Source organism: Rhinoraja longicauda, chromosome 12 (genome assembly GCF_053455715.1).
Source record: "Rhinoraja longicauda isolate Sanriku21f chromosome 12, sRhiLon1.1, whole genome shotgun sequence".
Taxonomy (NCBI): domain Eukaryota; kingdom Metazoa; phylum Chordata; class Chondrichthyes; order Rajiformes; family Arhynchobatidae; genus Rhinoraja; species Rhinoraja longicauda.
The window spans coordinates 18664904-18677975 of NC_135964.1; positions in this window are offsets into that span (position 1 = coordinate 18664904).

Below are 13072 nucleotides of genomic sequence, written 5' to 3' on the forward strand. Positions count from 1 at the left end.
GGTCAGGAGAGGCAGTATTTTAGCACCCATCCAGCCAATTTCAGACATCCTATTTCCATCTAATCTGCATTAGGCAATGCCAAACTCATTCCAAGCACGCTGATCAAAGAGCAGCAAGTTATGGAAAGGTTAAAATCAATTTGCATTAATTTCAGGATCAAATAAAGGTCTGATCCCATAGAATTTAAGTAGGTTCATTCAGTGTTTGCACCCATCTTCAAATATGTGCTTTTAGTTTCCGCCAGTGAAACTGTGGCGTGCACACAGATCACCAATGAAAATAAACTTTTCAACAGTATTAACCCCAAACACTAAAAACCATTCCTTAATTTGCATTAAGCTCAAAACTGTAATATAACCAATTGAGATGGATGAGTACTTTTGGTGGCTTATTTGACTTTTTTTTAGGTGGCAGTGGATCCTATAGAATTATTGTTCAGCTTCTCCTGTTTCCATCGGTGGGAAGATTGTGTGGTCAATTTAAGTTGCGTTTATCATCATACCAGAATGTCTCAGTTTTGCAACAAGATGGAAATTTGCAATGCTGGAGTAACTCAGCGGGTCAGGCAGCATCTCTGGAGAAAATGAATAAGTGACGTTTCGGATTGAGACCCTTTTTCAGAATGAAGAGGGAAACTAGATGTATAGAAAGGTACTGAGCAAATCAGAGCGGTTACCAAAGGCCAAGGAGCCCACAATGGTCCATTGTTGGCTGTGGAGGAGGTGATAACGAAGGGATACCAACAGTGAAACTAGCAGAAGGTCTAGGTTGGGAAAGGGGTGGAGAGAGAGGGAATGCAAGGGTTACCAGAAATTAGAGAAATCAAAATCATACCGCTGGGTTATAAGCTGCTCAAGCGAAATATGAGGTGCTGCTCTTCCAACGTGCGTGTGGCCTCACTCTGACTGTGGAGGAGGCCCAGTGTAGAAAAGTCAGTGTGGGAATGGGAAGGGTAGTTAAAATGTTTGGCAACCGGGAGATTGTGCAGGCCAGAGCGGACCGAGCATAAGTATTCAGTGAAATGATCGCCCAGCCAGTGCTTGGTCACGCTGATGTATAAGAGTCCTACATAAAGAGGTTTCCCATATAAACATTCAACAGAAACAAAATAGTTTAGTTTAGTTTAGAGATACAGTGCGGAAACAGGCTCTTTGGCTCACCGAGTCTGCACTGAGCAGCAATCCCCACACATTAACACTAACCGACACACAACTAGGGACAATTTACATTTATACCAAGCCAATTAACCTACAAAACTGTACGTCTTTGGAGTGTGGGAGGAAACCGAAGATCTGGGAGAAAACCCACGCGGTCACAGGGAGAACTTACAAATTCCATACACACTGCACCTGTGGTCGGGATCGAACCCGGGTCTCTGGTGCTGTAAGCGCTGTAAGGCAGCAACTCTACCGCTGAACCTCCGTACCGCCCACTTAAATGCTTAAATACTCTGTGCTCGGGCTCATTAACCTCAGCAAGCTTCGGATGGGGAACCTTGATTTGGGATTTTTTTCTGCATCTGTTTTAAAATCCATGCTTTCATCTATCAACGGCAGGCATGTAAATCTTCCCCTCTCCTTTCAAGGACATCCTGAGAGACTGCCATTAGTCTGTTTGCACAGAGATTCATGGTGGAATCAATGTATTCACTGCCTGCATGAAGATAATGCAAATAGGAGCAGGAATACCATCCCGCACATTGAGTCAAATATTTACAACATGGAACATAGAACAATACAGCACAGGAACCGGCCCTTCGACCCACAATGTTTGTGCCAAAGATGATGCCAAGTTCAACTGAGCTTATCTGCCTGTACTTGATCCAAATCCCTCTATTCCCTGCACTTCCACGTGTCTGTCTAAAAGCCTCTTAAATGCCACTATTGTAGCCGCCTCCACCACAGCCTCTGCCAATGCATTCCATGCCCCCACCACTCTCTGTGTAAAAAACATGCCCTGCACATCCCATTAAACCTTCCCCCTCTCACCCTACAGCTATGGTCTCTAGTGTTGAACATTTCCAGCCTGGGAAAAAGGTTCTGTCTACCCTGCCTATGCCTCTCATCATTTTATATACTTCTATTAGGTCTCCCCTCAACCTCTGACATTCCAGAGGTGATCAGTCAAGACAACCTCTCCCTGTCGCTGAAGCTCTCTAATCCAGGCAGCATTCTGGTAAACCTCCTCTACACCCTCTCCAAAGCCTCCACATCTTTCTTGTAACGAGTCAACTGGAACTGCACACAATACTCCAAATGTGACCTAACCAAAGTCCTACAGAGCTTCATCGTGACTTCCTAACTCTTATATTCCATGCCCCAAGCAATGAAGGCAAGTGTACCATACGCCTTCTTTACCACCTTATTTACTTGTGCTGCCAACGTCAGTTTGCATTAGAATTTATCTTCAAGTATGGCTTTTCATTACAATAACTCTTTATAATCTTCAAGATGCAATGGAGTACATAGAGGTGGGTTAGGGAGCATGGTTTGGATGGGAGGGGTGTTAGATGGTTATGCTAGTTAGCTCAACTTCATTAGTTTTTTTTGCATGGTGTCTTGTAGGCAAGTCAGCTGAGATCAGAGGCACACAGTGGCACAGCAGTAGAGTTGCTGACTTACAGCACGAGAGACCTGGGTAAAATCATGAGGGATATTAATAAGCCTTTTCCCATGGGTAGGAGAGTCTAAAACTAGAGGAGATAGATTTAATATGAGAGGGGAGAAATTTAAAAGGGATCGGAAGAGCAACTTTCACACACAAATGGTTGAGTATAGACATAAAATGCTGGAGTAACTCAGCGGGTCAGGCAGCATCTCGGGAGAAAAGGAATAGGTGACGTCTCGGGTCGAGCCCTTTCTTCAGTATAACAGAGACGGCACCAATGACCCAGGAAAGATGGAGCCCACACTTGTCCATTGTGAGCTGTGGAGGAGGTGATAATGAAGGGATGCGAACCGTGAAACTAGTAGGATGCCTAGAGTGGGGGACGGACAGAGAGAGAGGGAATGCAAGGGTTACTTGAAATTAGAGAAATCAATGTTCATACCGCTGGGTTGTAAGCTGCCCAAGCTCAACAAAGCTCAACAATGGACCATTGTGGGCTCCACTTTCCTGGGTCATTGGTGTCAGCTCTGATTTGTTCTGAATCTTTTCATAGCTCTAGCTTCCATCTCCCTTGACTCTCAGTCTGAAGAAGGGTCTCAACCTGAAACATCACCAGAGATGCTTTTCTCCAGAGATGCTGCTTGACCTGTTGAGTTACTCCAGCATTTTGTGTCTATCTTCTGTGTAAACCAGCATCTGCAGTTCCTCCCTACACAATGGTTGTGAGTGTATGGAACAGGCTGCCAGAGGAAGCTGCAGAGGCAGTATAATTACAAGGTATAAAAGACACTTGGATAGTGCATGGACAGAAAAGGTTTAGAGAGTTATTTGCCCAATGCAAGAAAATGGAACTGGTTTGGATAGACACATTGGATGGCAAAGACGAGTTAGTCCAAAGGGCCAGTTTCCACGCTGTGTAACTCTATGACTCTTTGATCATTCCGCACAGTTCTTTGAAAGTTCTTGTAAATATTTGACTCAATGTGCGGGATGGTATTCCTGCTCCTATTGCTTTGTTTGAACAAGTAGTTCCCGACCCCGCTTTTATATTGCGTGGTAGCATTTAATAACACAACCTCACTGGGTCTCCAACGAATGGCTTATTATAAATAATGAGAAAAGGTGCTCTTAAACTTGGAAAGGCCACCTGCATTCCTTCCTGGAAGAATATCATAACTCCTACCATAAAATTGTCACTTGGTATCTACCACTTTATCATATCATATCATATATATACAGCCGGAAACAGGCCTTTTCGGCCCTCCAAGTCCGTGCCGCCCAGTGATCCCCGTACATTAACACTATCCTACACCCACTAGGGACAATTTTTACATTTACCCAGCCAATTAACCTACATACCTGTACGTCTTTGGAGTGTGGGAGGAAACCGAAGATCTCGGAGAAAACCCACGCAGGTCACGGGGAGAAAGTACAAACTCCTTACAGTGCAGCACCCGTAGTCAGGATCGAACCTGAGTCTCCGGCGCTGCATTCGCTGTAAAGCAGCAATTCTACCGCTGCGCTACCGTGCCGCCCTTAGAAATCCACTGAGTAAAACACAAAAGCCCAAAGTATATTTTAGTCTCCAATTATCTGCAGTACACTTAAGAAAGATCTTCTTATTTCCAGACTTCTTCCAGTCTTGATGTATATCACAAAAGTCCACTTCATTTTCTATCAATGAGAATGAATGGCTTAAATGCAGTTGGAGCACGAACAAGAAAAGATTCTCTCAAGGAATGAATTGAATTGAACATTTTTTTGTTACTTTCTACATTCACTCTATCCAGACATTTCACTATTCAGTAAGTGTAAGTGTTCATGCTCTGATCTTCCCAGTCTGATTCGAATTATCAGTCGAATAAGGAAACAAATGTGTCTATGTGCGAAGATTATGGATAAAGTTAGGTTCTACACTGTTTTAAAACTATGTATGGATAAAGGTTAAGCATAAAATGCTGGGATAACTCAGTGGGACTGGCAGCATCTCTGAAGAGGGTAACGTTTCGGGTCGCGACCCCACTGAGTCTGAAGAAGGGGCGGCGTGGTGGCACAGCAGTAGAGTTGCTGCTTCGTAGCACCAGAGACCCGGGTTCGATCCTGACAACCGGTGCTGCCTGTACGGAGTTTGTACATTCTCCCCGTGACACTGTGTGGGTGTTCTCCAGGGTCTCCAGTTTCTTCCCACACTCCAAAGACGTACAGGTAGTTAGGTTAATTGGCTTGGTATAATTGCAGGTTATCCCTGGGGTATATAGGATAGTGTTATAGCGTTAGTGTGTGGGTTTCACTGGTCGGTGTGGACTCAGTGGGCCGAAGGGCATGTTTCCACGCTGTGTCTCTAAACGAAATAAAACTAAAAAGGGTCTCGCCTCGAAACTTCACCCATTCCTTCTCTTCAGAAATACTGCTGGTCCCACTGAGTTAGTCCAGCATTCTTTGCCTATCTTCAGTGTAAACCAGCATCTGCAGTTCCTTCCTACACGTATGGATAAAGCAACTGCGTGGTGTTGTGGATTAAGATCGTTGATACAGTTTATGAGCAGGTACTGCACTGCGTGAAGTGTATCTGTGCGACATGCACAGTTGGTAAAATGTCGCTGGAGTGTGAGGATGAAAGGGCTGGATTCTGCAGTGCGTTAATGTTGTCAGTACATTGTATGGATGAATGAGACCAAATGCTGCAGAAGCTTTAATTTGTCTGTGCGCAGAGGAGATAGGGGCCTCAGCAGGGCTGAGAATGAATTCTCCAGTGCGTGTGTTTTTCTGATGTTCACACACCCTGCCTGCTTCTTGGTTTTAAGCTGATCTCCAACACCGGAGTGCTGCGGAATTCTGTTAATGTGCTGTTCAATCTAAAGACAGCAGTTTGTAAAATGCAAAACATTACTGAGAAACTAGCCTGCAAACGCATTGTTCAAGTCTGCCTCACTCCATGGTGATTCAAACGCCTTTGCCAAGTGGTTCGTGGGAGGAATCAAGCCTTGTACTGCTGCATGCCCGCAAATGGAATTTTAAATCACAATGCAATATACATAGCACTTTGATGTTCCCTCACTGAAGTTGCTTCTCAAGCTGCTGATATTCGAGGAAGTAATGTGAAAAAATGCAGAGGTCGTAAAACAAAGGAGAGAGAGAAAAAAATCTAAAGTTGTTAGTGAGGTCCATGATTAAAATGGAGAATATTCCAGTTGAAAATACTTTTGCCAGTCTTGAGACTTTGGAGTTTAGAGATGCAGTGCGGAAACAGACTCTTTGGCCCACCAAGAACACGCTGACCTGTGATCACCCCGTACACTAGCACTATCCTACACACTAGGAACAATTTACAATTTTACCGAAGCCAATTAACCTGCAAACCTGCACGTTTTTGGAGTGTGGGAGGAAAATGGAGCACCCTGCCAAAAACCACGCGGTCATGGGGAGAGCGTACAAACTCCAAAAAGCCTGCACCTGTAGTCAGGATGGATCCCGGGTCTCTGGCGCTGTGAGGCAGCAACTCTACTGCTGCGCCACCGTGCCGCTCTAAATTATTTTAACAGTGTGGAATTTGCAAATATTCGAATGGGGGAACAACTGTCACATATATTGAGTCCCGAGGAAGGGTCCCAACTTGAAATGTCATCTGTCCACTTCCCTCCACAGATGGTGAGTTCCTCCCGCAGATTCTGGTTTTGCAATGCACACGTTAAAATTCGTTTCAGGAGCAGAAAGGCTTAGCAGCAATAAATATGTCTTAAAATTTGCAGTGAAGCCTCATTGAACATTTTCTCTGTGCTTTTTTTTCTACAGTGAGAATATTGCATGAAGTATGGAGTAGATCGGAGGAGGAAGGGTCGGTTGGTGGGAGGGGGATATCCCTGTCGGTTTGCTCCTGGGCCTGGCCAAGGTGGCCATTCGCACCTGGTCCAGGCAGCGGGCAGTGGAGGGTTCTGCCCGGGTCGGTTGCCTGCCCCTCTTCAGGGCCTACATCCGCGCCCGTGTGTCCCTGAAGAGGGAACACGCGGTGTCCACGGGGATTCTGGGGACATTCCGTGAACGCTGGTCGCCATGGGGAGCTCATGTGCATTGTGGATAAGGATGATAATATTGTAATCTGATGATGGATTGACTGACGTTTGCAGACTGCTATAAGGCAGTCTTGATCTTCCCAGTACATAGTATATGTGGACCCAATGCTGGCAGGTGGGACAAGTGTAGCTGGGACATGTTGGCTGGTGTGGGCAAGTTGGGCCGAAGGGCCTGTTTCCACACAGTATCACTATGACTATGACTGTATGTGATAATTTGAACAAAAGTCCCTTGTTAAGGAAATAAAGGTGCAAGCGTCATTGCTGTGGTGACTGCAGACTGTGTGTTGGTGTAGTCCTCCGAGGCAATGTGGAATCAGTCATTTGATGTGAACCTCAACTTCATGCAATATTGTCACTGAAGAAAAATAAACAAAGAAAACGTTTCATGAGGCTTGACGGAAAATTTAAAGACATATTTATTGCTGCAAAGCCTTTCTGCTCCTGAAAGTAATATTAATGTATGTGACGCAAAAACAGAGTCTTCGGCAGGAACTCTGCAGGGCAGGCAGCATCTGTGGAGGGAGATAGGCACAAGGTGCTGGAGTAACTCAGCTGGTCAGGCAGCATCTCAGGACGGGTGACGTTTCAGTCAGGACCCTTGTCAGGACCCTTCTTCAGACTGAAACTGGAGGGGAGGGAACTGGAGGTAAGAAAAGGCAAGAACAAATCAGGGCCGGCAACAGATGACCAAGGAAGGGTGGAGCCAATGATGGCCCATTGATGGCTGGAGAAGAGGTGATAACGAAGGAATACAAGGATGCGAACAGTGGAACTAGTTGGTAAATAAGTCATGGTTTTAATTCCCTCTCTGTAAAAAATTTCCATCGTGCTTGTTGCTCAGCCTGGATGATAACTTCACTGTTGCTGGACATCATAAATCTCCAATAGATGGTGTTATACTAAGTCATTAAAGGTAATGACATAACTGTAGAGCAATATACCCTCCGCCCATAAATTACTGTTTAGCATTAGCAGAGATTGTTTGATTGAGAATGTCGGGAAATTGCCAACGAATCCGCTGCAGAATGTTAAAGAACTAAAAAGGTGTAGAAAGCATTAATCTGATCAAGGGTATTAAATAATCATAGATCATTAGAGCACAACTAGGTTATTACTCTTTAATCATCCCCTGGTGTCGATTACCTTAATATTTATTTCCTATGCAGTATTTCAGAGAGCCACAATGCAATTGTACTGTGGAATAACTGAATTACAGACGGCAATGATTGTAAAAGAAAATTCAGCTATCCTGCCTCAATCTCTGCACAGCACATATTCCTGCCCTCAGGGCTAAATCTCAATCACACCAGGAATTGGATAACCAATTGCAATTAATGTCCAGTACATCTACCCAGCCTTATTAACAATAGGGAAAAGTGTTTCAGGGCAGCTTCTTCTTTGGGTTTTACAATGACTAACCCTGAAACTAGTTTAGTTTTTGATGGCAGAAATAAATTGAAAGACGAATGTTCCTTTTTTGGTGACCCCCCCCCCTCAGGCTCCTTAATGTTAGGGGCAGTGTAAGGAAGGAGATACTTCATGAGAACATAAGGACTTCAGAACTAAGAGCAGGAGTAGGCCCTTTGGCCCCTCGAGACTGCATCAACATACAGCAAGATCGTCATGATCCCCAAGGTTGGTGGTGCGTCCATTTGTGCTGTTTCTTAATAAGCATGGGAGGAATGCCCAAGGTACCACAAAGCAGGCTTTGGTAGAGCAAGCTGATGGGGCAAGTGCAGTCAGCATGTCATGGAGGCCTGTATTCAATGTGGGAACAGAATAATGAAACGCATCGATAGAGTGGATGTGGAAAGGATGTTTCCACTGGTGGGAGAGTCTAGGACCAGAGGTCATAGCCTCAGAATTAAAGGGCGCTCTTTTACAAAAGGTGAGGAAGAACTTCTTTCGTCAGAGGATAGTTAATCTGTGGAACTCGTTGCCACAGAGGGCTGTGGAGGCCAAGTCAGTGGATATTTTTAAGGCAGAGATAGACATTCTTGATTAGAACGGGTGTCACGGGTTATGGGGAGAAGGCAGGAAATGGGATTAGGTGGAGAGATCAGCCATGATTGAATGGCAGAGTAGACTCGATGGGCTGAATGGCCTAATTTTACTCCTATAACCTGTGAACTTTCGAAGACAATGACTAAGCAAGAGTAGCTATGGGGGGGGAGGGGATAGATTAATTCATTACTCCTCAAACTGATACCATTATTTTGAAGAAGGGCCCCGACCAGAAACGTCACCTATCCATGATCTCCAGGGATGTTGCAAGACCCGCTGGGTTACTCCAGCACTTTGTGTCCTCCATAACTTTCCTCTTTTTCCGCTCCATTCTCTTTGCCTCTGTGCTGTGCATGGGATACCCTCAACAGCAGGCTGACACAAAACTGGCAAGAGGAGTGGCATGGTGACCTAAGCGTAAATCACTCTCGTCCAGTACAATCACTCAGTCTTATTAAAAATAGGGAAAAAATGTTTAAAGGCAGCTTCTTTCTTTGGTTTTGCAATTGGATAATCCACAGCTCCAGGGATCCGTGTTTGACCCTGAGCCCACGAGCTGACTATGTAGAAGTTGCACATTCCCCCTGCTTCGCCAACAGTCTGTCTGTCCCTTTCTTCTTTGTTGTTTTTTTAGTATGTGTTAAATGTATGTTTTTAAGTGTTCTTTAGCTTGTTTGATGTGGGGGGTGTGGGGGAGGGGGTTGGGAGAAACATTTTCTAATCTCTTACACCGACCGAGATGTGATTTTTTTCCGTATCGTATCTCCGTCCGCACTGCGGCCTAACATCGAGGAGTTGGTGGCCTTTACCGGTGACCGACCGAGAGCTCCACCGCGGGAGCCTGCGGGATTTAGCATCGCGGAGCCTGCGATCCCTTTGCCAGGGATCGACCTCTGGGCTCCAACTGCGGGTGCCTGCGGACTTTAACATCGCGGAGCAGAGACCGACTTCGGGAACTCCAAGCCGCATGAGCTACGACTGCCCCATCATGGGAGCTTCAAGTCAAGTCAAGTCAAGTCAAATTTATTTGTCACATACACATACACGATGTGCAGTGAAATGAAAGTGGCAATGCCTGTGGATTGTGCACAAAAAAGAATTACAGTTACAGCATATAAATAAAGTTAATAAGTTACTATAGTGTAGACAAAAATTTAGTCTCTGGGGTTATAAAAGTTGACAGTCCTGATGGCCTGTGGGAAGAAACTCCGTCTCATCCTCTCCGTTTTCACAGCGTGACAGCGGAGGCGTTTGCCTGATCGTAGCATCTGGAACAGTCCGTTACTGGGGTGGCAGGGGTCCCTCGTGATCTTGCTTGCTCTGGATCTGCACCTCCTGATGTATAGGTCCTGCAGGGGGACGAGTGTAGTTCCCATGGTGCGTTCCATCCTGTCCTGGGCAGAGCTGTTCCCAAACCAGACTGTAATGTTGCCGGACAGGATGCTCTCTACAGCCCCAGAGTAGAAGCAATGAAGGATCCTCAGAGACACTCTGCATTTCCTCAGTTGTCTAAGGTGGTAAAGGCGCTGCTTAGCCTTACCCACCAGTGCGGCAATGTGCGTTGCCCACGTCAGATCCTCTGCGATGCGGACTCCCAAGTATTTAAAACTGCTCACCCTATCCACAGTAGACCCATTTATCTCCAGTGGCGTGTACGTCCTTGGATGTTTAGCCCTTCTGAAGTCCACAATCAGCTCCTTCGTTTTAGTGACATTCAAGAGAAGGCTATTGTCCTGACACCAGAGTGCCAGATCAGCCACCTCCTCCCGGTAGGCCTTCTCATCGTTGTTGGAGATCCGGCCCACCACCACAGTGTCATCAGCAAACTTGATGATGGAGTTTGAGCTGAACCTGGCCCCACAGTCATGTGTGTACAGGGAGTACAGTAGGGGGCTAAGGACGCAGCCCTAGGGGGATCCTATGTTCAGGGTGAGGGAGCTAGATGTGTGTTCCCCCATCCTGACCACTTGGGGCCTGGCGGTGAGAAAGTCCAGGACCCAGGCACACAGAGGGGTGCTAAGCCCCAGTTCCAGCAGCTTCTCAACCAGTCTGCTGGGGACTATTGTGTTGAATGCTGAACTGTCAATAAACAGCATCCTCACATAGCCCCCCTGGTTGTCCAGATGAGAGAGAGCGGTGTGTAGAACCTGGGAGACCGCATCATCCGTGGACCTGTTCGGACGGTATGCGAACTGTAGTGGGTCCATGTTGCGAGGAAGGAGGGTGCAGATGTGCTTCTTGACTAGCCTCTCAAAGCATTTCGATCGCCCCGATGCAGGAGTTTCGATTGCCCCAATGCGGGGGCTTTGATCGCCGGGCCGCGGGAGCATTGATCGCCCCAACGGATGGTTCGACTGCCCCGACCGCGGGAGAATAATAAGGGAAGAAGCTTAGACTTTATTATCTTCCATCACAGTGAGGAATGTGGGGAATCCACTGTGGTGGATGTTTATGTTAACCTTTATGCAGTTGTGTCTTGTTGCTTTTTTAGTATAGCTGTATGGTAATTCGCATATCACTATACCTTAATTGGTACACGTGACAATAAAAGACCTTTGAAACCTTTGGTCCTATGGGTCTCCATTCGAGCACCTCAGTTTCTTACCACACCCCAAAGAAAAGTTGAATTGACCACTGTCATTTATACCATGGTGCAGATAAGTGGGCATGTGAGATAGAATAATTTGCAGTGCTGCAGAGAAACAAGAGAGAACTTGACTGATGGGGATTGCTCTGACGACATGGACCAAATAGATAAAATAGCATTTTTTTGTTCCTAATAAGTAAGTTAGATCTTGAGACATATCTTCAGAATAAGAGACAGTTTCTTCCCACCTGTTATCAGGCAACTGTCACCAAATAGAGAGAGGTCCTGACATAACATTGACTTCTTTGCAGACCCTTGGACTATCTTTAATCGGGCTTTATTGGACTCTATCTTGCACTAAACTTTATCCCTTTACCCTGCATCTGTGCACTGTGGACAGCTTGATTGTAATCATGTACAGTCTTTCCGCTAACGGGATAACACACAACAAAAAAGCTTTTCATTGTACCTCGATACACATGACAACGTACTAAACTAAACTAAATTAAATGTAATGTGTAGAAAGGAACTGCAGATTTACACTGAAGATAGATACATAATGCTGGACTAACTCAAATGTTTCAGGTCGAGTCCATTCTTCAGACTGAGAGTGGGCATTTGGACAGGTACCTGATTAGGAAAGATGGAGGAGGATATGGGGATAATGCAAGAAAATGGGCCTAATGTAGATGGGGCATCTTGGTCGGCATGGACAAGTTCGATCTGAAGATGGGTCTCGACAAGAAATGTCACCTATTCCTGTTCTCCAGAGATGCTGCCTGACCCGCTGAGTTGCTCCAGCACTTTGCATCTATCTAAACTAAATTTAATCCTGGTGGTAACGGAGAAGCCTCTCTAGGCCCAGACACTCAACCCATCAGGTGGTCAACCTCTCTTCTCCTGAGGTCCTCTGACAGCTGCAGTAACTTTCGCAACGAGAAGCGGTCGCTCCTGCCATGTGGTCCTCCACCCAGTGGGCAGTAGCTGTAACTACAGCAGAAACAGTGCACTTCGAATGAATGCAGCAGGTGGAATAGCATGTGTTTAATTTAGATTAGTTTAAAGATACAGTGAGGAAACAGGCCCTACGGCCCACTGAGTCCACGCCGACCAGCCATCCCCGCACACTAACGCTATCCTACACACACAAGGGACAATTTACAATTACACCAAGCCAATTAACCTACAAACCTATACATCTTTGGAATGTGGGAGGAAACCGGAGCTCCCAGAGAAAAACCACGCAGTTCACAGGGAGAACATACAAAGCATACAGAGAAGCATCTGATACTGTAAGGTAGCGACTCTACCACTCCACCGTGCCACCCAATGTGTCTGCGCCGTGCATTTTTACGATGCTATGATAAGGAAATTGACCCATTAAGGATGAAAGGCTGGAAATGCGCAAAATAAGTGATCTGGAAGCTGGAAAATGTCCAAGAAAACCAAATAGCAAAGAGATGGACGAGCTGGCCCAGATGCACAGCATCCAAAACTCTGAGACCAAATTGCCAGGTTTTATTCATGCCCCCAGGAATGGATGGTATTTCTGTAATGTTGAATTATAAAGACATCAAGATCCTTACTGTAACGGAGGGGACTCAATTAATAATGTTTGTGAGGGGAATTAATAATGTTGGTGAGGACCCAGTTGCCTGTGTCGAGAGTTCTCCCAAAACAGCACAGTGGAACAGCTGGTAGAGCTGCTGCCTCATAGTGCCAAAGACCAGGGTTTGATCCTGACATCAATTGCTGCCTGTTTGTATGTTCTCCCTCTGATCATGTGGGCTTCCTCCGGGT